The following is a 24,530-nucleotide window of genomic DNA, read 5'->3' as shown; positions in this document are numbered from 1 at the left end:
TCTTTGGCCAATATAATATCAAGGGCAAGTCGATTTTGCATAATCATAGCTCTCATGGCAACCATTTCAGTATTCACCATTAAGAACCCTCCAGCTGTGATTGTCGATAAGCGATCTACAACTGTGGACAATTTTCTAATTTTGTGTGCATTCAGAGATATTCCAACGGCTGGTATCAGTGCTCCAAAAATATCCCCAATAATTTCTGACCAACTCTCCCTTCTTCTACGTGTTAGTTGTCAACCTATTGTGTGCAAACTGTCCTCTCCCCTTCCTACATGAAATATTTTCGGGAAGACCAGGCCTAAGTAGCATGTGCCATACCAATGGTCCGGCAACCTATAATAAGCCCTGTTCCCACAGATGTAATATATTCCAGGGATTACCGGATCATTTCCTCCTTTAAATCCCCATCCTCCCATGAGCTTATATCAATCATGGCATTCACTTGCACCTACAAAATAATTATCATAACCAGTGTTATGTCTACTGATGCACAATTTCCCTCTCTGAGGCCAATCTAAAGCCATTGCGGGATTTGTTTCTCCCTTAAAATGGTTTTCCTTCCCAGCATCCCAGAATTTTGTTTCCATCTTTTCCCCAGACACTTTTTTTTAGCATCTTAGCTCTCCTCTCCTCTACCATGTTCAAGAATATTTCTCTTCTTTTCTCAGACTACAAGTAAGAATTTTCTTAAACACTTCTTCTAAAGTTAATTCCCTTGTTTCCAAAAAAATTCACCTAATATTCTACCAGGAATTACCTTGTTTAGTTCAGGAACTACAGGTATCTGTGAGAAAACATTATCTACAACCGTATAATAGTATAACAATTTCCCTGTTTTGTAGAACAAACTGGCTACTACACTACAAGTTATCCCATATGTCAAAGGAAGATGATGATAGGTGACACCTTCTGACACGGATGCAGGTAACATAACAGTTTCTAACTTCCATAGTCTTTACATATTCGTACAGTAACTTTGAAAAAACATTATTAGAAAAATCATTTATGGACTTATCTCTGTGAAATTTGGTTCTATCTACCAGTTTAGTAAAATGGATATCATCAATCTTTCCTTTATTAGTCCTGTTCTCTGTGTGTTTTTCTACGTCTTCAAATGTTACTCTAAATGAGACGGTTATTGCTAATATGTTCCAAACAAGCATCAGTAATCCTGTACAACAAAAACACATTTTACACCGTCTTCGTAGAAACCCACATGTAGGTTTTTTACCTTCTGTGTTTGCCATTTCGGAAATGATCAGTGTCTTTTGACTTAGCCTCTTTTCATTCACTATTTACTTTTGTCTAACCTAAGGCTTCGATTGCCTACTCGGTTCTTTCGGGTCACTTGTCTTGTCCAGAGTTTTAATTCCTTATGCCTTGCTTTGTCATCTCAATCCATACATGGATCATCTTTGTCTCTGTTTTCCCAATCTTGGTTCAGAACTTCCTGATCATCCGTCTCTTCTCTGATATAGATAAGATAACTCTCAGGATTTCCGAATCTTCTTCTTCTTCAACCACTTCCCTCCTAGACTTTCTTGGCTATCTGCTTCCTCTTGTATATCAGGAAGTGCCACATACGTCCATTCCGGTGACTTGTACTTCTGGTTCGGTTTCTTTATCCTCTTTGCTCCTCGCAGGTGTGTCTGATCAGTGTCTTCTGATTTTTGACTAGACACTTCATTCACTTGTTCAGCATTGGATGATTTTCTTCTCGTTAATCGTTATCTCAATCTTTTAAGTTTGTTAGGCCAAACTTCTTCTCTTGACAACCTCTTTAACTTCGTCCCTTTCTCTTTTTGCTCTGTTTTCCAAGCTCTTTTCCTTAAAGTTCTTCCTCCTTTACTTTCTTCTTCACTCTCTTTGGATTCAGTATCGGTCTTGCTTTTACTTTCTTTGGATTCTGTTCTCAGGACCTCAGGTTCACTATCTGCATTTATCCCTCCTCGTGTTTCTTCCACGCAATCTTCCTGCTGACTAACTGTCCCTTTCTCTACCTGGATGTGTTTCATCCCTACACCTCCTCGGGGGTCTTCCGCAATGACCCTCACTCTCTGTATCTAGTGCCTCACCTTCTATTGCTATGATTTCAGGCGGAACTTCTCTTGTGCTTGTACTTGGTGCTTCTCTATCAAAGATTTATTGTTCAGTTTCCCCAGTATTTTCTCTTATCCTTTCTTGTATTCCCCCTTGTTCTGTCTCTGATTCAGAGCTAGTATCAGAAATTTCCAGTCATCTCCTTAGTGGTATATTCTCCTGCCCCACACCTTGTCTCAAATCCGCTTCTCCTGCTCTTGCAGTTTGTCTTGTTCTTGTTTCTTCTGATTCTGACTCAGAACTGGTGTCAGTCTCTTCCAACTGCTCTTCTTCAGATCGATTTACAGGACCGGGTATTCAAAGAGTGTGACTAGCATGAATCCAATTCTTTACCTTGGCACACTTCACAGCAGTCGTCATGGTCAAAATCACTTGACGTGGTTTTCCCCAGCGTGAAACCAGACAATTTCTCCTTCTGTGTACTTTGATGCGTACCCAGTCTCCAGGACTCAAGTCATGAGCTGGCTTCTTTTCAAGGGTGGTCGCATATGGTCCAACCTGATGAAACACAGAATGAACTGTATCAGCCAACCACTTGCAATAATCCAAAACAAAGTCATCAGATATAGAAAACATGTCTCATTGCTCTACCCATAATAATTTCATGGGGGCTCAGGCCAGTGCTCCTATCAGGAATTGACCTAATAGTCATGAGCATAAGAGGCAAGACATCCACCCATTTTAGACCTGTGGCCAAACACATTTTCCCCAATATGTTCTTTATGGTGCCATTCATTTGTTCCACTACTCCAGAAGCCTCTGGTCGATAGGCACAATGTAGTTTTTGTTGTACATTCAATGCTTCACAAATCAATTTCATAATCTCATTTTGGAAATGCTTTCCTCTATCTGATTCAATCGTTACTGGGAAACCAAACCTAGGAATGAACTCTCTCAATAGAAGTTTTGCAACTGTAACTCCATCACTCCTTCTGGTCGGGTAAGCCTCCACCCAACGTGAAAACAGGCAGACAATCACTAGGACATATCTTAGCCGGTTACATGGGGGCATTTCAATGAAGTCAATGTGCATTCTAGTGAAAGGACCTCCTTCCCGTCCTACGGTTCCCAAACTTACCACCGTTTCTCTCCCTGGGTTATATTGCTGGCATATAAGGCATCTTTGACAAAGGTTCTCAGCTATAAGCCAAAACTTTGCATTATACCTGGTCTGTTTAAAGAGTCTAATCATGGCATCCCTGCCTATGTGAGCCTGCCCATGGTACATCCGTGCCATGGTAGAGATCATGCTATCAGGCATTACTGGTCTTCCATCACGATAAACCCAAACTCTGTCTACCTCTCGTGGTGCACATCCTGATTTTATCCACTGTTTCGTTTCTTCTTCTCCTGCCTCTACCTGTAACTGCCTCACCTCATTCCATGTACTCACAGTGTTAGTAAAAAGCAAGGGACATGACTCCATTTCCTTTTCAGGATTCCTGTTTAATGAATTTTGATTCCGCGCACAATATTGCGCTATGTCATGTGCAAACTCATTGCCAGCTGACACATAGTCCGTTCCCTTTGAATGTGCCACACATTTTATAACTGCGATTTGCTTAGGCAGCTGTATCGCCTCAAGTAATTTTCCAACCATTTCAGCATTTTTGATTGGAGTTCCACTTGACGTAAAGAAACCTCTTTGGGACCAAATCTGCCTAAAGTCATGCACCACTCCAAACCCATACTGACTGTCAGTGACTAAAGTGACTCGCAGATTCTTTTCCAACTTGCATGCTCTAATCAGTGCAAACAACTCAGCAACATGAGCAGACCTTACTCCTTTCAGACAAGATGCTTCTAACACAGCCGCTACAGTACATACAGCATATGCAGCACTCAAAATCCCTTCTTCAGTTCTCAGACATGACCCGTCCACAAACATCACATAGTCACTTTCTTTCAGAGGGACATCTTTTATGTCCGGACGTGGTTTGGTGCAGAAATAAAGCACTTCCAAGCAGCCTTGATCCACATCGTCCTTCACTTCAACATTCACAGCATCAGGTAGTAATGTTTATGGGTTTACATTAAGGCACCTTACAAGGCTTACATTTGTGGCACCTAAAATGACCTTTTCATATTTAGTTAGACGACTATGTGTCATAAACTGCGTTCGGCTCTTGGTCAAAAGCATTGCAACATCATGGGGTACAAACACTATCACAGGATATCCCATTACGATTCCTTCACTCTGTTCCAAACTCTTACATGTGGCAGCCACAGCTTTCAAACAACCAGGCAAAGCTACGGCTACGGGATCTAGTACAGCTGAAAAATATGTGATTGGTCGTCTTAGTCTTCCATGCCTTTGTACCAACACAGAAAGTGCACATCCATCTCTCTCACTGCAACAGAGCTCGAATTCGTTTTCGTAATCAGGCATTCCAAGAGCTGGTGCTTCACACAAGCTGTCTCTCAATTGTCTAAAAGCTTTCATCTCCTCTTTATTCAGTTCAAGGGGAAATTTCACATCACTTTTTGTCAAGCATACCAATGGTTTCGCAATCAGCGAAAAGTTGCTGATCCACTGGCGACAATATCCCATCATTCCAAGAAACATTCTAACTTCTCTCTGTGTCATTGGTGCTCTCATTCCTTTTATTATTCTGATCCTGTCCACAGTCACTTTTCGCAGACCCTTTTCGATCTTATGACCTAAGTATTGTACTTCTTTTTGACAAAACTGTAACTTCGATGGGGATTCTTTGAGTCCTCCATCCGCCAAATGATTTAACAGGGCAACTGTGTCCCCAACAGATGCCTCTCGAGTCTTCGATGCCACCAATAGGTCATCGATGTATTGCATGAGCACTGAACTTTCGGGTATTTTTAAATCTTCCAAGGACTTCTTTAGAATCTGATTAAATATCGATGGACTTTCTGTATACCCCTGTGGGATACAGCACCACGCCAAAATACGCTCGCCGAACCGGAACGCAAACATTTGTTGGCTGTCGGGGTGCAATGGGATAGAAAAGAAAGCATGTCACAAGTCGATGACTGTGTACCATTCCGCATCATGGGGAATCTGATATAGGATTACCGAAGGGTTCGGTACAATGGGACAGCATGGAACAACGATTTTATTCACTTTTCTCAAATCCTGCACTATCCTAAAAGTCCCATTCGGTTTCTTTAAACCCATGATCGGAGAATTACATGAACTACTCATTATTTCTCTCAAAATTCCTTGTTCGATCATTCTGTCAATTACAGGCGTTACGCCTGCAATGATTTCTGGTGTCAGTTTATACTGAGAAATATTCGGGTAACTTACTCCTTCTTTTACAATTATTTTCACAGGATCTACTCTTTTCATCAATCCAATATCTTGTCCTGTGAAATCCCATACTTTGGGTTTTACTCTTTTCTTCAACCCTTGAGGCAATCCCTCCGGATCAAATACAACGAATGCCTCAGTGATTTCAGGTTCTAAGTTTGCCATTGTCATTCTATAAAGTACATCTTCATCAGGAGTTTCAAAAGCTATGCCATCAGGGGTACAGAAAATAGTGCAATTCATTTTGCACAACAAATCTCTTTTTGCACAACAAATCTCTCCCCAACAGATTCACAGGGCTGGTGTCACACACGACAAATTGATGCATGTCAGCGAATTTCCCTATTTTAACCTTAACAGGATCTGTAAGATAAGTTTTTATCTGTCTATTTAAGACTCCAACTACTTGGATTGTTTCACCAGAGAGAGGAAGATTTTTAACGTCAGCTGATCTAACAGTCGAACGAGTAGCACCAGTATCCACTAGGAAAGTAATGTTTTCATCATTTACCTTTCCATCCACAAAGGGTCCTGTCTGGTCTACCTCTAGAGTTGCATCAAGTATGCACTCCTCTTCCTCTCATAGGCACCGTGAAAAACTCTCTTCTGACTCACTCTCATCACGTTGCAGCCAATACTGCGAAACAGCACTAGCGCGCGGTAGCTCTGTTACCTGTTCCTCGGTGTAGAATCCTGTCTCATTACTGTATCTCTGAGGATTTACGCTCTGTGGGAAAGGTGGTTTTGGCACCTGACACTGTTGGGTCACAACCTGCTGCTGTCGCATCGGTTGACAACTCACCTCATTCTGCACCTGTGGATTCAATGATGCATTATCACCATTAGCTCTCTGTGGCAATTTACACTCTGATTTCCAATGCCCTAATGTTCCGCAATTATGACATGGCCACTTCTTTTTAGCTTCCTCTAGGCTGATTTGTCCCTTTCCTTTCCCAATATTAGGTTTTTGTTTAACTTGGCCCATGCCATTAGCTTGCTCAATCAGCTGGGTTTCTTGTCTTTCGGCTACCTTAACTTGTGCCCACATTGCCTTTTCTTTCAGTTTACGTTGTTTAGCTTCAATTTTATCACTAAAATATATTGCATGTCGTAACACTTCCTCTATCTTTTTATTTTGCCAATCTACTGTATGTTGTTTGATCATTTCACTAACCTCAGGCCTTAAACCATAGACAAATCTATACACAAAATGACTCAGATCCTTCTAACTTAATTTCTCATCCCCACTATATTGTTTAAAAGCCAACAGCAACCTTTCATAGTATGCATGAACCGATTCTTTAGCCTCTTGGTGAGTTCTGTCAATTTGTACCCAGACGGTTTCCTTTGGAGGCAATTTATTTTTCATAAAAGTTATTACCTGATCATATTTTTTCGTTACTTCTGAATCAGGGGCTCCCGTCTTAGAGTTCCTAGGATACTCTTGAGTTGACCAATCTATTGTAATTTTACATTCCGCCCATAAATCTGCAGGTACAATTATATCAAAAAGACCGTTCAGATCTATCCCCAGTACTTTTGACAGTTTAACAAATCTTTCTAACTGTCGGTACCATTCAACTGGTTTTTCTCTTAACCTCGGAAAATCATTAGTAAATGACAAAATATCCTGTCTAGTCCAAGGAACAAGTACATAACCTCCTCCTAGGATTTCCCTCATGGGACATTCCGTTACCACTGGCTCTTTTTCTCTCACTGGAAATGCTGAAAAAGCCTTATCTGTCGTTTCCTCTCTCTTTCGGAACCATCTACTTTTCCACCTATCTACATCACCCCATTTTCTTAGCAAGGCAATCAGTTCTTTAATTTGAGTCAATCTCCCTGTAGTATTCAAATTTTCAATATCCTTTTTGGAAAAATCTACCCTATACGGTTTCTGTTACGATCTTATTTTCTCAAAGTCAATACCCATTTCACTCGCTGACTCTTCCAATTTCTCATTCAAAGTTCTCGCTCTCCAAGTTATACTTTTGCAGAGGAACATTAGCTTTTCATCCTGATATGCTTTTAATTTTTCAGTTGGAATTGTTCCTGCGATTAATTCTTCTAATGTTACCTTTAATTTCGCTACATCTAAAGGTTGTGGTTCTGTATCTTTTCGCTGTAAACTTCTTAACCAATCACTTTTCTTAACCAATCACTTTTCTTCAGAAGTGGGACCTACAGGGGTTGTCTCGCTTCTAATTTTATCCGTATTCCTCTCTGGGGTTTCTGTTGCTGATTCTGTTGTCATAAGTGTCTTACTTGCTGGACTTTGATTTACAGTCAAAAGTACTTAAACCTGATGTTCCTGCCATATTTTTCCATGCATTCCCTCCAGATCCACTTCTTTCTGTCTCTATTTGTCTACCGCAATTGTAGGGAACTGTTACACAATGCTCACTATCTTTCTGTTTATCAAAGATGGGCATCGCTGGTCCTATAGTTTTTTTTTTGGTTTTTTTTTTAATTCTTCAAAAACCTTTATTGAGGCACCGAAACACAGACACATTACATCGTGTAATAAAACAGCTCAGATGAACACAGTATAGATCAAGTCAGGCATTAGGGAACAATTCGACTGCACCTTGAGAGAGACATGAATATGTTAGGGCTAAATCACAGCGTTTGCACACTAGGGACAAAACAGTAATGGTAAGCCACATGAAGCAGCGCAGCCAATGAGGAAGAGGGGAGCATTCACCGACCAGCACCGGTGGCCGCCGCGGGCACAGGGCCGGCGGGGAGTGCGGGAGAGGCAGCGCCGCTGGGGTGAGTGAGTGAGTGGAGATGAGTGATCAGAGGACCCCAAATGTCCACTGGACGGGACCTGGTGGGCAGTAAGTCCCAGAACTCCGATAAAAGAGTCTGACACCGAGAGGCGTCCTCTAGCCAGCTCTTGGCCTTAGGAGCAGGCTGCGGCCCCAGCACAGCGCCACCCTATGTCTGGCCAAGATCAGTAGCATCACAATTAGGGGTCGAGAAGCAACAGGGCAGAAAGCCAAGCAAGCACGGGGGGTTCGGGTGCACAACAGCACCGGCAATGTCTTAAACAATGGAGCACACTGTCCACCAGAATTCAGAAACCTTAGGGCAGAGCCAAGCTAAATGTGCGAAGTCCGCCACGGAGGCCGCACAGCGCATGCACCTGTCAGTCGGGATGAGCCCTAGCTTGTGTAGCTGAGCAGGGGTGCGGTATAGCCTGTGCAGGAACTTGAAATGTATCAGACGGAGCCGATAATTTGGCGACAACTTCTTCGTCTGGTTACAGCAGTATAGCCAGTCCGCCTGCGCAATGTACATGCCCAGATCCGCACCCCAGGCTTCGCGCGCACGATCCGTGGAAATAGAGTAAGCGCATAAAGTTTGGTGACTAGTTTGTGTGGGGAGGGGATGTATACATAAAGTCAAGAGCCTGCATAGTGGGCGGAGGCTGAGGAAATGTGGAGTGCAGCTTCCGACAGATAGCACGTAGCTGATAATACAGAAGCGTGTCCAACAGGCCTGAGGAGGCGGGAGGGGAATAAAAAGTGTTGCCAGGGTAGAGGTCAGCAACAGTCTGCAATCCCAAACGCACCGCATGTTTAGACATGCCTGAGGGCTGGAGCTGGGGAAAATCGGGGTGGTTCACTATTGGCAGCGCATTGGCAGAAAGAAGGGGAAGATTCGAGATTCGGTGAAGGCCGGACCAGGCCCATCGCAAGGTCTCGACTGTGTCCACCTCCACCCGCGGGCGCACCGCAGGCGCGAACAATGCTGTGGGCAAAGGCCAAGGGGAAGCAATGTCCGTCTCAACGGCCATATGTGGTTGATAAGGGGTGGGATGTATCCAGAAGTAGAGGAAGCTGGCCTGAGCGCACAGGGCATAGATCTTGAAATCAGGAGCCCCCATCCCCCGACAGTCATTGGGAAGGTAAGGACATCGTATGCCACTCTTGGCTGTTTGCCTGCCCAGACAAGCGAAATGATGAGGGAGCGCAATTTGCGAAAGAATTGAGTGGTAAGGGGAATCAGAACATTCAGAAATAGATACAGAAATTTCGGCAGAACCATCTTGGCGATTGCGATGCGGCCTGCCAGAGAAAGCGGAAGCCGGCTCCAGGTCGGGATCTTAGATTCCAACCAATCGACTGCACAGCCGAAGTTGGATCTCCATAGTTCGTCCAGATGCCTACTTAGCCAGATGCCAAGATAGCGCGTGGGTCCAGAAGCCCACAGAAACGGGAAGTCAGGAGTGAACGGCGTGGTAGAATCGGTCAGGGGGAATAACACCAAAGCGAATAATCTCTCGAACAAGAGGGCTAAGGTTTTCCTGAGAGTTACGGACATATAAGGTGACGTCGTCCGCATACATAGAAACGAGGAGAGAACGGGCCGAGAAACCAATTCCCCTGTGGGTGTGGTGCTGACGGAGTCTGGCGGCCAGAGGTTCCATCGCAATGGCAAAAAGCATTGGCGATAGTGGGCATCCCTGCCGGGTGCCACGATTGATACTAATAGGGTCGGAAACCTGGCCATCAATACGAAGACGCGCCGAAGGATTGGTGTAGAGAAGCATGATCTTGCATGTGAACATCACGCTGCAGCCCATGCATGGCAAGAGGTAGAAGAGGAAAGGCCATTCCAGTGTGTCAAACGCCTTCGTGGTGTCCAGCAAGGCCACCACTGCAGGGAGGCCAAGATTGATTTGGTGGAGGACTGAAAAAGTTGTACGGAGAATGTGCGAGGTAGCTCTACCAGGAATAAAGCCAGACTGGTCTGGAAGAGCAATGAGTGGCATGAGTAACAAGAGTCTGGAGGTGTTGGAAAACCACTCCCACTCTGGAAGGGTGGTGGTGTTCTCCCAGACACACTGTGGTAGCTTGGCTCGAGTGGTCAGGAATCAGGCTCCGTGCTAAGCATACGACATACCCAAACAATAACCATGCGTGCATCCGTTCCAAAAAATTATGAAAATAGCTTTCTTTATCTTCTTTTTCTCTTAGTTGCTGATTAGATAAATAAATAACAATCACAATATACAAACTTTTTAAATAGTGCAGGTCAAATAAATACTGGCTTAATGATTCAATAAATAGGGGTGATCATAAATAATGAAGGCATAAATATAAGTGCAATACATACAGGCAATTAAATATTCTGAGGCAATAAATACTGTAACCCAATAAATATTGTGCATCAATAAATACTGTGGACCAATAAATACAGTGAAGCAATAAATAGGTTAAATACAACAAATACAGTGCCCCTAATAAATAATTAAAAGCTGACAGTGACACTCATAGAATCAGATCACATTTGAATTCCTAAGGGCTGATTTGGCCCAGGCACAGCTTGTGGGGATGTGGAAGGCTTGAGGGTGTCTACTCCCTGGCTTGGACAGGCTGAGGCCTAAACTGAGGTAGATCAAGGGGGGAATACCAGAGACCTGGCTCTCTCACTCCACACAACCTCTCTAGATTAGTCCCAGCTCACCCCTGGCACAGTCAGGTTGGTTCCAGCACCTCCCTAGCCCCTTAGAGCAGTCTCTCAGGTCTCCACAGGGCCTTAGGCGCCCTCTACTCCACTTACTGCCCTTTTTCTGATGCTCAGACGCCGCTGGAGTCGTGTCGACGCCGTGAGGCGGTTCCGATTCGATGTCGGCGGCCTCGGCAAAATGTCAGTTCCTGACGACGCCGGTAGGCGGTTCCGGTTTCGATGTTGGCGGCCTTGGTTCGATCTCGACCTCCGATTCGATGGCGTCGGGCAGTCTTTACTCGATGTCGACTTCGGGCGGCTCCGGTCCGATGGCGACCTCCACTTCGATGACGTCGGCCGGCCTTGACTCGATGTCGACTTCCGGCGGCTCCGGAGTGCGATCCTCACTCCCGACCTCCGGTGCTCCTCTCCTTAGGTTTCCGGCGACTCCGGAGTGCGACCCCCACTCCCGACCTCCGGCACGATTCTCTCAGGTTCCAGTGACTCCGGAGTGCGATCCTCACTCCCGACCTCCGGTACACTTCACCTCGGTCTCCGACGACTCCGGAGGGCGGACTTCACTCCTCCGATGACGCCGCTCACTCGACCTCGGGTGACTTCCTCCTCGACCTCTGGTATTCCTCACGACCTCTGACGGCGCCCTCTCTCGACCTCTGGCGGCTCCGGGTACGACGTCCGCTTTCCAGTCGGCGCCGCTTCTCCACCTCGGGCTCCAGGTCTCAGGCTACTCGACGTCGGACTCCAGGGAAACCAGTTTCCAGGTCAGGATCTTGCTGTTCTCTGTTTCTAAGGCCTGTTCCTGCTGTCCAGGTCCTTAGGATGGTTTTTCTTGCTTCTTCCCACACAGGGCTCCAGGCTGGGCTCAGTCAGTAGGGACTAGTATCAAGGGTGGGTTTATGGACCCCACTCCAGGCACAAGTTTCCACCCCTGCTGCTTCACTCCTTCCTCCTTCAAGTTTCTGCTGCTCACTCCTCACCCGTCAGGTGCCAACTGCCAGCTCCAACTGCCAACTCTCTGTCTTAGCTTCCCAACATTCTAAACCGCCTCCAACTGTCACAGGGTTCTGGAATGTTCTGGAAGGTGCTGGTAGGTTCCAGTGGATGCTGGTGATGTCACAGGTGGCCACCATTTTGTGCTCCAGGCCCTCAGACAGAAGTTCCAGGGGTAGATAAAATGGCTCCCTGAATCTGCAGCAACACTAAAAAGTCTGGTGGTTCCCAAAAAGGAAAAATTCAAACAGGGTTTGAGGCAAAAGTGGGACAAAATAAATAATGATGAGGAGGGACCACCCAAAGGGCTGACAGGTCTAACACGCGTCCCCCCCAGCTGAAAGTGGGGAGAGCTACCCAACCCCTTGGGAGTTCTCATCACTAAGGCGGAAATACCTTGAGAGACCATCTGCATTGGCGTGGTCCACTCCAGGCCGATGTTCCACCTGAAAGTCCATTCCCTGTAGGGAAATAGACCACCTCAACAACTTGGGATTCTCCCCCTTCATTTGCATCAGCCAACGAAGGGGTCTGTGGTCGGTCTGAACTAGGAAGTGCGAGCCAAACAGGTATGGCCGCAACTTCTTCAGAGCCCATACCACTGCAAAGGCTTCACGCTCTATTGCACTCCACTTCTGTTCCCTGGGAAGTAGTCTCCGGGATAGGAAGACCACGGGTTGATCCAGACCCTCTTCGTTGAGTTGCGATAACACTGCCCCAATGCCATGTTCTGATGCATCTGTCTGGACAATGAACTCCTTGGAAAAGTCTGGGGCCCTTAAGACCGGGGCCTCGCACATGGCTTTCTTCAATCTCTCAAAGGCTTGCTGACAAGCCTCCGTCCAGACTACCCGTCGAGGTTGTTTCTTGGACGTGAGCTCCGTGAGGGGGGCTACGATGGTACCGTACCCCTTCACGAAGCGGAGGTAGTATCCTGTGAGGCCCAAAAATGCTCGGACCTCAGTCTGTGTCTTGGGGGGTTCCCAGGCCATGATGGCCTCGATCTTCGCCTGGAGGGGTTGCACCGCTCCCCTACCCACCAAGTGTCCAAGGTACACTACCGACCCCTGCCCGATCTGGCACTTGCTGGCCTTGATCGTCAATCCAGCTTGTCTCAGGGCCTGGAGAACAGCTTGCAGGTGACGCAAGTGATCCTCCCAGCTGTTACTGAAGACGGCTATGTCATCCAGATAAGCAGCAGAGAAACTCTCCATTCCGGTGAGGATCTGGTTTACCAGGCGCTGAAACGTGGCAGGTGCGTTCTTGAGCCCAAAGGGCATCACACAGAACTGGTAGTGGCCATTGGGCGTGGAGAAGGCTGACCTTTCCCTTGCTCCATCAGTCAAAGAGATCTGCCAGTACCCTGAAGTAAGGTCAAAGGTACTTAGATATTGGGCAGCTCCCAGCCGGTCAATCAATTCATCCGCCCTAGGGATCGGATGAGCATCAGTTTTGGTCACTGAATTCAGTCCCCGGTAGTCCACACAGAACCTCAGTTCCGGTTGGGCACCCGGTGGTGCAGCTTTTGGTACTAACACCACCGGACTAGACCAGGGGCTGCTAGAAGGTTCGATCACTCCTAGCTCCAGCATCTTAGTGACTTCACTATGAATGCTGGCCTTCACCTTGTCTGACATCCGGTAGATCTTGGACTTCACAGGTGGGCTGTCTCCTGTGTCCACGTCATGGACGCACAGGTGAGTCCTACCCGGGACAAGGGAGAACAACAAAGAGTACTGCCCCAGGACCTGGCGACAGTCCTCCTGCTGTTCAGGAGTTAGAGATGGGGAGAGAATCACTCCCTCCACCGACCCATCCTTCTCTTGAGACGCAAACAAATCAGGGAGAGGCTCGCTTTCCACGTCCTCTCCTCCGTCAGTCACCATCATCAAGATGACTTCGGGCCTCTCGTGGTGGGGTTTGAGGCGGTTGGCATGCAGCACCCGCAGGGGCTGACGAGGGGTCTTCAGGTCCACCAAGTAGGTAGCCTTACCCTTCTTCTCCAACACCTCAAAGGGTCCTGACCAGCGATCCTGGAGGGCACTAAGCTCTCCTGGTTCGATCACCCACACCTTCTGGCCAGGCTCCAACTCCACCGGGTGAGCATTGTGGTCATACCACGCCTTCATCACTGCTTGGCTGGCTTCCAAGTTGTCAGAAGCTTGCTTCCACAACTTAGCCATTTGGCTCCGGAAGGCCAGCATGTAGCTCACCACATCCTGGGGAAGCTTTCTGGGAGTTCTTTCCCATCCGTCTCTCACCAGGTTGAGAGGTCCACGTACAGGGTGCCCATACAGAAGCTCGAAGGGGCTGAAGCCCACTCCCTTCTGTGGCACTTCCCTGTAGGAAAAAAGTAAACAGGGTAGGAGGACGTCCCATTTCCTCCGCAGGCTTTCAGGCAGACTTCTGATCATGCCCTTCAAGGTTTTGTTAAACCTCTCCACCAGACCATTGGTCTGGGGGTGGTAAGGAGTTGTGAACCGGTAGGTCACTCCACACTCCTTCCACATCGCCCGCATATACGCTGACATGAAGTTGGTCCCCCTGTCGGACACAACTTCCTTGGGAAAACCCACTCGGGTAAAGATTCCCATCAGGGCCCTAGCCACAACAGGTGCTGTTATGGTCCTCAGAGGTATTGCCTCTGGGTACCGTGTGGCATGATCCACCAGAACCAGGATAAACCTGTGACCAGCTGTAGTCGGTGGATCTAACGGACCCACAATGTCGATGCCCACCCTTTCAAAGGGGGTGCTAATGACAGGAAGTGGTTCCAGGGGAGCTTTCAGCTTCACCCCTGTTTTCCCACTGGCTTGGCAAGACACACATGTCCGGCAGTAGGTATCGGACGACACTTTCATCTGAGGCCAATAAAAGTGTGGGACAAGACGGGCGAAGGTCTTGTCTTGGCCCAGGTGTCCTGCCAATGGTATCTCGTGAGCCAACTCCAGAAGGAAGGCTCGATAACGTTGAGGGACTACCAAGGCTCGTGACGATCCGTGTAGGGGTGCCTTGGGTTCACTGTAGAGGAGGCCATCCTCCCAGTAAACACTGTAGTTCCCTTCAACGTTCCCTGCTGCCTGGGCTTCGGCCTGTCGCCTCAGCCCCTCAAGGGTAGGGCACTCCCTCTGGCCCTGGCAGAATTCCTCCCTGGACGGGCCTCCCTCCACATGCCACTCGGCCGGGATGGGTAGGTCCTCCAGGTTGGTAACGTCCCCCACCGCAGACTCCTGGTCCACCACCTCTGGTGGCCTATCCGTCCTACGGGGTGGGGACGCCGAGGCAGGCTCCTCCTGTCCTCGGTTCTTCCCTTGACTGGCAGCTGGCTGGGCCTTTGTTCCAGGCTCCAGCCGAAATGAACTCCCTCTTCGGGTAGTCGCGGACCTTGTGCTAACACAGGCCCAATCAGGTGTACCCAGCATCTCCGTGTGAGTCCGGTATTCCACCTCCTTCCAAGCGTTGTGCTCCATGTCATTCCCCAGCAGACAATCGACTGGCACGGCAGGGCTTACGGCAACTCGAAGTGAACCTGCAACCCCCCCCCATTCAAAGGGAACCTCGGCCACTGGATAGTGGCCTGTTCTGCCGTCAGCCATCGCGGCTGGGTGGAGTACATCGGGAATTACCTGCTCTGGAGACACCAGTTGGCTACGCACCATAGTCATACTGGCTCCTGTGTCTCTCAGAGCCTCCCCTCTTTGGCCGTTGATGGTGACCCACTGCCCATACTTTGCGGTATTTGCGGGCACCTGGATCTTGGGAACCATCTCCCGTTCTCCCAGGGACACTAAAGTGACACCCGCCCACTCCCTTCCCTTAGTTAAGGGCATCTCCTCCCCGAGCACTACACTAGCTACTCCGGGGGTCTTTCCTCCAGTGGGAGGGGGTGGTCGTTTCAAGCACTTCGGATCTCCTTTATAGTGTCCAACGCCACCGCACTCGTAGCAATGGACAACCCTTGGCTGCTGACTCTGGCCAGGATTAGGGTTTCTGGGTGGGTTAGCCCTAGGGGTGAATCCTATTCCCTTCCCTTGGAAGTTATTTTGGGGGCCTTTGGAGAACTCCTTTTTCTTTTCCCCTCCCTCTTTCTTCTGGGGGGCGCCCTGTCCGGCCTTTTGAGTATCCCCTCCAGTCCCCCTTGTGGACACCCGGGTACTAGCCCAAATGTCCGCCTCCTCAGCAAGCTTCCGGGGACTGGTCAGCTTGCTATCCACCAGGTGTTGCCGCAGTTCAGGGAAACATTTCTCGAGCAGGTGTTCCTTCAGTACTAGGTCAAACAACCCCTCGTAGTTCCTCACTTCACTGCCCTGAATCCAACCCTCAAGTGCCTTCTTTGCATAGTCCAGGAAGTCCACCCAATTCTGTGTGCCCAGTTTGTGACTACCCCTGAACTTCTGTCTGTACTTTTCGGGTGTTAGTCCAAACTTCCTTATGAGCGCCAGTTTCATGGTGGGGTAGTGGGTCTGCTCATCCTCTTCGAGGGCCAATAAAGCATCCCTACCAGCTGGAGGCATGTACTTGTACAATCCCCCTCCCCAGTACTTCTCTGGAACCCCATGGGCCCTCAACGAGACCTCATAGGCCGCTAGCCACTTGGCGATATCATCACCCGCCCCATAGCTAGCTACTATGTCCTTTGGCAGGTAGGGTTTGGGTTCCCTGGTGAACTCTCTTTCTTGGTCTTTGCTGCCACCGTTAGGTACAGGGTGTGCCCCGATTCTCAGGATCTGAAGATCTATTTCTTTCAGCCTTATCTCATGAGCCATCCTCTGTTCCTCCTTCTCTTTTTCCAGCCTTGCTAAGTCCCATGTGAGCTGCCTTTTCTCCCTCCGGTCTGTTAACTCCACTTCAGACAAGCCACCGCTAGAGGCACTGCTGCCCTTCCTGGAAAGTGTCCTGGGCCCCGCTGACAGGTTCCCCACCTCAGGTTGGTACATCTCAGCCCCCTCGGTGTCAGGCTCTCCATCCCTGTCTTCCTCCTCAGCCTTGCTTTCCAGTCGTGCCTCCCCCCAAGCCCTTAAGCTGGTTTGGAGTGCACCCTTCTTTGCTCCTGGGGGACAGTACACCCCCTCCCGCTGGCAAAACTCCCTGAGTTGGGCCACAGTGTACGTTTCTAGATTTTCTAGTACAAACTCCATCTTGCCCACTCAGGTTAGAGGACAGGTTTTGTGCAGTAACTATGCAGGGGGGTACCTTTAATAATACCTCCTCCCACCACCAGAGTAAATTTGGAAAAAACTAAAACCCACAATTAGGAAGGCCGCTTTGAGAAAACTCCCGGTGTAGGCCTATGGACTACCCACAGTTATTGTTGAGTATACGTATGCACAGCTCTATCCCACCGCTGAACACCAATTATGTTGGAAAACCACTCCCACTCTGGAAGGGTGGTGGTGTTCTCCCAGACACACTGTGGTAGCTTGGCTCGAGTGGTCAGGAATCAGGCTCCGTGCTAAGCATACGACATACCCAAACAATAACCATGCGTGCATCCGTTCCAAAAACGACTCTACACCGTAAAAATTATGAAAATAGCTTTCTTTATCTTCTTTTTCTCTTAGTTGCTGATTAGATAAATAAATAACAATCACAATATACAAACTTTTTAAATAGTGCAGGTCAAATAAATACTGGCTTAATGATTCAATAAATAGGGGTGATCATAAATAATGAAGGCATAAATATAAGTGCAATACATACAGGCAATTAAATATTCTGAGGCAATAAATACTGTAACCCAATAAATATTGTGCATCAATAAATACTGTGGACCAATAAATACAGTGAAGCAATAAATAGGTTAAATACAATAAATACAGTGCCCCTAATAAATAATTAAAAGCTGACAGTGACACTCATAGAATCAGATCACATTTGAATTCCTAAGGGCTGATTTGGCCCAGGCACAGCTTGTGGGGATGTGGAAGGCTTGAGGGTGTCTACTCCCTGGCTTGGACAAGGCTGAGGCCTAAACTGAGGTAGATCAAGGGGGGAATACCAGAGACCTGGCTCTCTCACTCCACACAACCTCTCTAGATTAGTCCCAGCTCACCCCTGGCACAGTCAGGTTGGTTCCAGCACCTCCCTAGCCCCTTAGAGCAGTCTCTCAGGTCTCCACAGGGCCTTAGGCGCCCTCTACTCCACTTACTGCCCTTTTTCTGATGCTCCGATGCCGCTGGAGTCGTGTCGACGCCGTGAGGCGGTTCCGATTCGATGTCGGCGGCCTCGGCACAATGTCCGTTCCTGACGACGCCGGTAGGCGGTTCCGGTTTCGATGTTGGCGGCCTCGGTCCGATCTCGACCTCCGATTCGATGGTGTCGGGCAGTCTTTACTCGATGTCGACTTCGGGCGGCTCCGGTCCGATGGCGACCTCCACTTCGATGACGTCGGCCGGCCTTGACTCGATGTCGACTTCCGGCGGCTCCGGAGTGCGATCCTCACTCCCGACCTCCGGTGCTCCTCTCCTTAGGTTTCCGGCGACTCCGGAGTGCGACCCCCACTCCCGACCTCTGGCACGATTCTCTCAGGTTCCGGCGACTCCGGAGTGCGATCCTCACTCCCGACCTCCGGTACACTTCACCTCGGTCTCCGACGACTCCGGAGGGCGGACTTCACTCCTCCGATGACGCCGCTCACTCGACCTCGGGTGACTTCCTCCTCGACCTCTGGTACTCCTCACGACCTCTGACGGCGCCCTCTCTCGACCTCTGGCGGCTCCGGGTACGACGTCCGCTTTCCAGTCGGCGCCGCTTCTCCACCTCGGGCTCCAGGTCTCAGGCTACTCGACGTCGGACTCCAGGGAAACCAGTTTCCAGGTCAGGATCTTGCTGTTCTCTGTTTCTAAGGCCTGTTCCTGCTGTCCAGGTCCTTAGGATGGTTTTTCTTGCTTCTTCCCACACAGGGCTCCAGGCTGGGCTCAGTCAGTAGGGACTAGTATCAAGGGTGGGTTTATGGACCCCACTCCAGGCACAAGTTTCCACCCCTGCTGCTTCACTCCTTCCTCCTTCAAGTTTCTGCTGCTCACTCCTCACCCGTCAGGTGCCAACTGCCAGCTCCAACTGCCAACTCTCTGTCTTAGCTTCCCAACATTCTAAACCGCCTCCAACTGTCACAGGGTTCTGGAATGTTCTGGAAGGTGCTGGTAGGTTCCAGTGGATGCTGGTGATGTCACAGGTGGCCACCATTTTGTGCTCCAGGCCCTCAGACAGAAGTTCCAGGGGTAGATAAAATGGCTCCCTGAATCTGCAGCAACACTAAAAAGTCTGGTGGTTCCCAAAAAGGAAAAATTCAAACAGGGTTTGAGGCAAAAGTGGGACAAAATAAATAATGATGAGGAGGGACCACCCAAAGGGCTGACAGGTCTAACAGGAGGCGATCAATTTAGCGAAGATTTTGTTATCGATATTTATTAAAGAGAGGGGGTGGTAGGAATCGTGACGGTCAGCCGGTTTGTCAGGTTTCAAAAGCAGCGTTATCATCGCTTCACGGAGAGACTGGGGGAAAGCACCATTATCGAAGGACTCGTTATACATGGCCGCCAAGTGTGGTTCTAGGAGGTCCGCGTACGTTTTGTAGAATGAGGCAGGTAAGTCATCAAGGCCAGGGGCCTTTTCGCCCGGAAGGCTGCTGATAGCGGTGAGTATTTCCTCCCTGGTGAAAGGCACATCCAGGAATTCCCTGTGATAATCTTCAAGCCAGACCAACGAGATAGACTCGAAATATTGATCGAAGTCTTCCTGCGATGGGGAGGTACCGGCAGAGAATAACTGTGAATAGAAGTCAAGAAAGCGGGTCTTAATCTCCTCAGGGGAAGTGGTTCAAGAGGAACCCCCATCACTTAGAGCCGTGACGTAAGAAGCCGTGCGTGGAGGGCGAAGGAGATTAGCTAAAGTACGTCCCGGACGGTCACCTTCACCGAAACGGCGGGCCCGACCCTCCCTACCCAAGAAGGAGAGCTCACGGTTTGCCTCCACTGAGAACTCTGCGTGTTTTTGACGTATTTGGGCTAGCTTATCATGACTGGGGTCCACCGCTTGAGCGGCATCCAGGTCTCTGATGTCCTTCTCGAGCTTGGGTAATGTGGAGCGGATGGATCGAAGAACACCTGCCTGCTTAGAAATACATTCACCCCGTATGACGACCTTAAAACCTTCCCAGAGGACGGACGCGGAGTCGACAGATCCCGTATTTAAATCAAAGTAATTAGTGATGGCGGTTTGAATGTCCACACAGAAGACTGTGTCCCGGAGGGCGTTCGGGGGGAGAGGCCAAGTAAAAGCCTGTTGCAGGGAATGAGGCATGCGGCTACAGAGCCAGACCGGCACATGATCAGAAAAGGTACGCGCCATATGAGCAGCATCGATAAGCCAAGTCAAGACATCCAGAGAGGTCAGCCAGAAATCAATGCGTGACCAGCAGCCCCTCGCACTTGTGACACAGGTTCTCTCACGTGTATCCGGGTGAAGGCTTCGTACAGAGTATTGTCCGTTAGGATAGACAGGAGAGCCGAAGTGGCACGCGGGTGAGACATGTACGAACCAGACCGATCAAGTGATGCAGATAGGGTGACGTTGAAGTCCCCTCCCCAGACTACAGCCGCAGGTCCACAAGCGGAGATAAGGTGCCACACGTGATGAAAAAAATCTGGGTCGTCAGAATTCGGGCCATATATCGCGGCGATCGTGACGGACTGCGCCAGCAGCGAATCATGAAGTATTACATACCGGCGTCCGGGATCGATGTGTACCTGCGCAGTGTGACAAGGGAGCCCTCTTCATATTAAAATTGAGACGCCCCTTGCGTAAGAAGAGTAGGTGGAGGAGTGGGACTCCCCCCAGTAACGTGCCTGGAGTCTAGTGAGGGAGTTTGGCATCAGGTGTGTCTCTTGTAGAAGGCAAATGTCAACTTTGTGTCGCTGTAAGTGGGAGTGAATCAATCTAGCCTTATGGTGATCGTTCAGACCCCGAACATTCCAAATCCAGCATACAGTGTCAGTCATGACGATGCGGTCCCAGTCGTAGCAAGATGTGGAACAGGTGGGGGCGCTGCAGGCGGGTGTAGTGAGTACATCGGGGGCATCCCCCAGAAGAGCAATGCGGCAGGGAGTGCGCAAACGTCAGACAGACGGAAATGGCTCTGAGGTGTCGCGCGTGCCGGACAGCAGAGACAGCTCCCACCGCACCCCAACCCGGTGCGTACGCCCAGCAAGCAGGGAGAAGGATCAAAGGAGCAGCGCAAGCATAGAATGTGGATAACAGTAGACTCGAGTCAAAACGAGGCATGGAGCACAGTGCAGTGTCAAGATCAGGACCTGTGAAAACAAAACATAGCAAGCATAGAGTGGCAAAATAAAGCCACCGACCCAATAAAGGAACAAGAAACCCCAAGGAGAACCCCCCCACCCCGTCCTAACCCAACCAACCCAGACCAAGAAACCCCCCAACCCCACACCCACTCCAACCCCCTAAATGGGCTGAGCAACAGGGGGACCCACAACTGGGAAAGGGAGGAATATCAGGAGAAAAGGGAATCATCCCGTGGGGGCATGGCAGGGCTAGGCGAACACCCTCGCTATGAAGCAAGGTGGCCAAGCTTACATCAGTTCAGGAATCACTCAGAAAAGAAAAAGTTAATGAAACAACAAGGACTGCACAATCAATCATTGTCACTGAGGTGGTCAGAGTTATCAATCTGAGATTTAGAAGGGGAGGAGCGGGCCTCCTTGTCCAATTTCTTGGCGAAGGCCACGGCAGCTCCCGGATCAGGAAAGACAAGTGTTTTGGCAACCTGTCAGACTCTTAGTTTCGCAGGATAGGCTAGGGAGTATGAAACTTCATACTTCTGCAGGATGCGCTTGGGGGGGAGGAATTCTCTCCGGGCGGCCTGAACAGTGAGGGTGTAGTCCGGGAAAAAGGAGAGTGTGCTGCCTTGGTGGTTGATGGTGCCCCTGTCTCATGCAGCACGAAGAATAGCGTCCCTGTCCCGGTAATTCAGAATTTTTGCAATGATGGGGCGTGGAGTAAGCCCTGGACCGGGACGCGGACCCAGGGACTGGTGCGCCCGCTTGACGATGAACACCGGGGAGAGGACGTCACCGAAGAGCTCCCTGGCCAACTGCTCCACAAAGTCCTCCATCCTGGAAATGTTGGTGGACTCTGGAAGTCCCGTGATGCGGAGGTTACTCCGGCGGGAGTGGGCCTCCAAATCCTCGTTTTTTTCCCGGATCACCACTAGGAGCTTGTCCATCTTGAGTAGTTTCTGACGGTCCTGGGTGGCCGCATCCTCAACGTCTGACACCCTGGACTCGACGTGGAGCAACCTATTGTCGTGGGAGTCTACACGGGCCTTAACCGTGTCCAGGCGGGCAGAGAGTTGGTCCAACTGAGTAGCGATACCAGTCACTGTAGACGTAACGTCCAGCATGATTGCCTTGAGGTCATCCTCTCGATTTGGGGGGGGCGCCCATGGTGGCAGCAGAGCCGGCACCCTCCAATCCAGCAACGTCCTGCCTAGCGGATCTTCGGAGGTTGAATGTAATCTTGGGCTGCTTAGGATCTGTTTTCCCCATGATGAGGGGCCTAGTCGGAAGAAGAGAGACCCACGTGGGGCAGGAGGCAGTCAAACCAGATCAGCAGTCTCCAGCCATCGACCGCTGACAGTATAAGGCTGTGAGGGTCAGCTGGGATCCCCACACTCAAGTCCGCAAGACCCCGCGGAGGGACTCCCCCAGCAATGGAGCTGAGGGCAGAATCCTAAAAGGCCTCTCCGCCCGCCTCAAGACACCATCCCAGGCCCCAGCATCCAGCGAGTAGGAATGGCGCCGGGCGCACCACAGTCCACGAGGGGCCAGCTCAACCAAGGCCAGGAAGGAGCCACCAGTCACCGGGCATCGAATCAGGAGGGCCCGGGGGTTACAGGTCCCCCCCGGAGCGCAGAAGAGCCACAGCGCCAAGCAGCGTTAAGGGAGGGGCGCCACAGCGAGCAGCACACCTACAGAGGCCAAAGTTGTCGTGTTGATGCAGTGGCGGGATGCCCGGGACCCGCGGCGCCCACCAGATCACAATGAGGCCACAGTGCCCGGCAATGATGAGACCAGGGTACCACCAGGAGCGCTCCACCTATGCGGTCCCGGCAGTGTCGACGCCCAGATGATGTGGGTGCGTGGGCAGGCACACCAGGCCCCCGCGGCGTCCCCCGGGGCAAGAGCAGACAGGTGGAGGTCAGCCGCTGGGCCCAGTCACGGCCGCTCATGAATCCCGGGCCCTCAGTGCACCAGGACCCGGTGTCGGCAATGCGTTCCGCGGGCAGTGCCCGCAACGCGAGTCAGAGCAGCAGCCAGTGGGGAGGGGAGCGCACCCGCCAGACAGGGGCTAAGCCGGCAGGGAGTCGCGGAGGGTCCGCCACTCACCTCGCCAGGCCCAGGTGCTCGCGCCAGCAGCAGCTAGCGGGTCTGGAGGTGCCATAGCATCAGCACTCACAACGCGGCACCCCAGGCCAGGCGGAACAGCCTGCGGGCCCCCAACCCAGCCGGCAGAACCAGAGAGGCAGCGCGTCTCACCCAGAGTCCGAAGATGTCACCACCGGAGCAGATCACGGCCGTGGGCAGCAGCAGAGAGCCTCCGCAGTCAGCAGAGAGGAAGGCCGAGCCCCGAGGCCCGGAGACGTGGGCCGGGCATCCACACCGGATGGCTGCTCTCCACCAAAAAGTCGAGCTGAAGAGCAGCGGAGCTAACAATCTGCGCCTCGCCTCATGGGGATCACAGGAGCTGCATGGATGCGCAGATCAGGTAGGGATTCCTGCAGGATAATGCCGGATTGTTGAGCTTGGCCGGCAGAGCCCACTCAAAGCGCGGCCATCTTGCAGCCGGCCAGGCCACGCCCCCTACTGGTCCTATAGTTACAGGTACAGTCACTGCTTCCATATTTTTAGCTAATTCTCTAATTTTCTCAGTTAATTCCAGAGTGGTTCTAGCTAACTCAACTGAATTTTCATTTCCGGTTCTAACGGGTTGTGGCATTTCAGAATCTTTAAATGGATTAATTTTCCCCAAATAAGGTGGCGTTTGCTCAAGATTTTTATTTATCAAGGTTTCTTTTACCAGCGCACTCGGCATCAGCAACGTAGAATTCGGTTGATACGGGGGAGGGTTTTTATAAAACATGTCCTCCAGCACTCCATCTTATGATTCACTCACTCCATATCTATAACCTTCTGACCCTGTGTTATTTCTCTTTTCTGTACATTTTCTGCCACTTGCCTCTTCAGTATTTCTCAGAGGAAACGTACCATCAGTCATATTCGGATTCCGCCATGTCCTCATTCTGTCATCATGACTTTCCTGACCACAATGTCTACCAAACATGTAATTATACCTTCTTCCACTCCGATGCCTTTCCTGGTCATACATCTTTTCTACCCACTCCGTCAAAGCCTCAAACTGAGTAGTTCTGGGTTTCGGTTCTAACCTCATCAGTCTTTCTCTCAAATTTTGTAATACTGCCAAACTAAATGAGCCACTTTCTGAAAACGCTAGTACTCCATCATCTTTGGTATACTTTGCCCAATTCTCTAACCAGATACATGTATGGTACCCATATTTCGCTACCATAAAAGATGCAGGCGATTTCGGTGGAGGAAGTATCTGACCTTCCCTAGTCACAATCGGCTTA

The sequence above is a fragment of the Triturus cristatus genome, chromosome 6 (assembly GCF_964204655.1).
Source record: "Triturus cristatus chromosome 6, aTriCri1.1, whole genome shotgun sequence".
NCBI classification, from domain to species: Eukaryota; Metazoa; Chordata; class Amphibia; order Caudata; family Salamandridae; genus Triturus; species Triturus cristatus.
The sequence above is the reverse complement of the archived record's forward strand: the minus strand, read 5'-3'. Positions refer to the sequence as shown.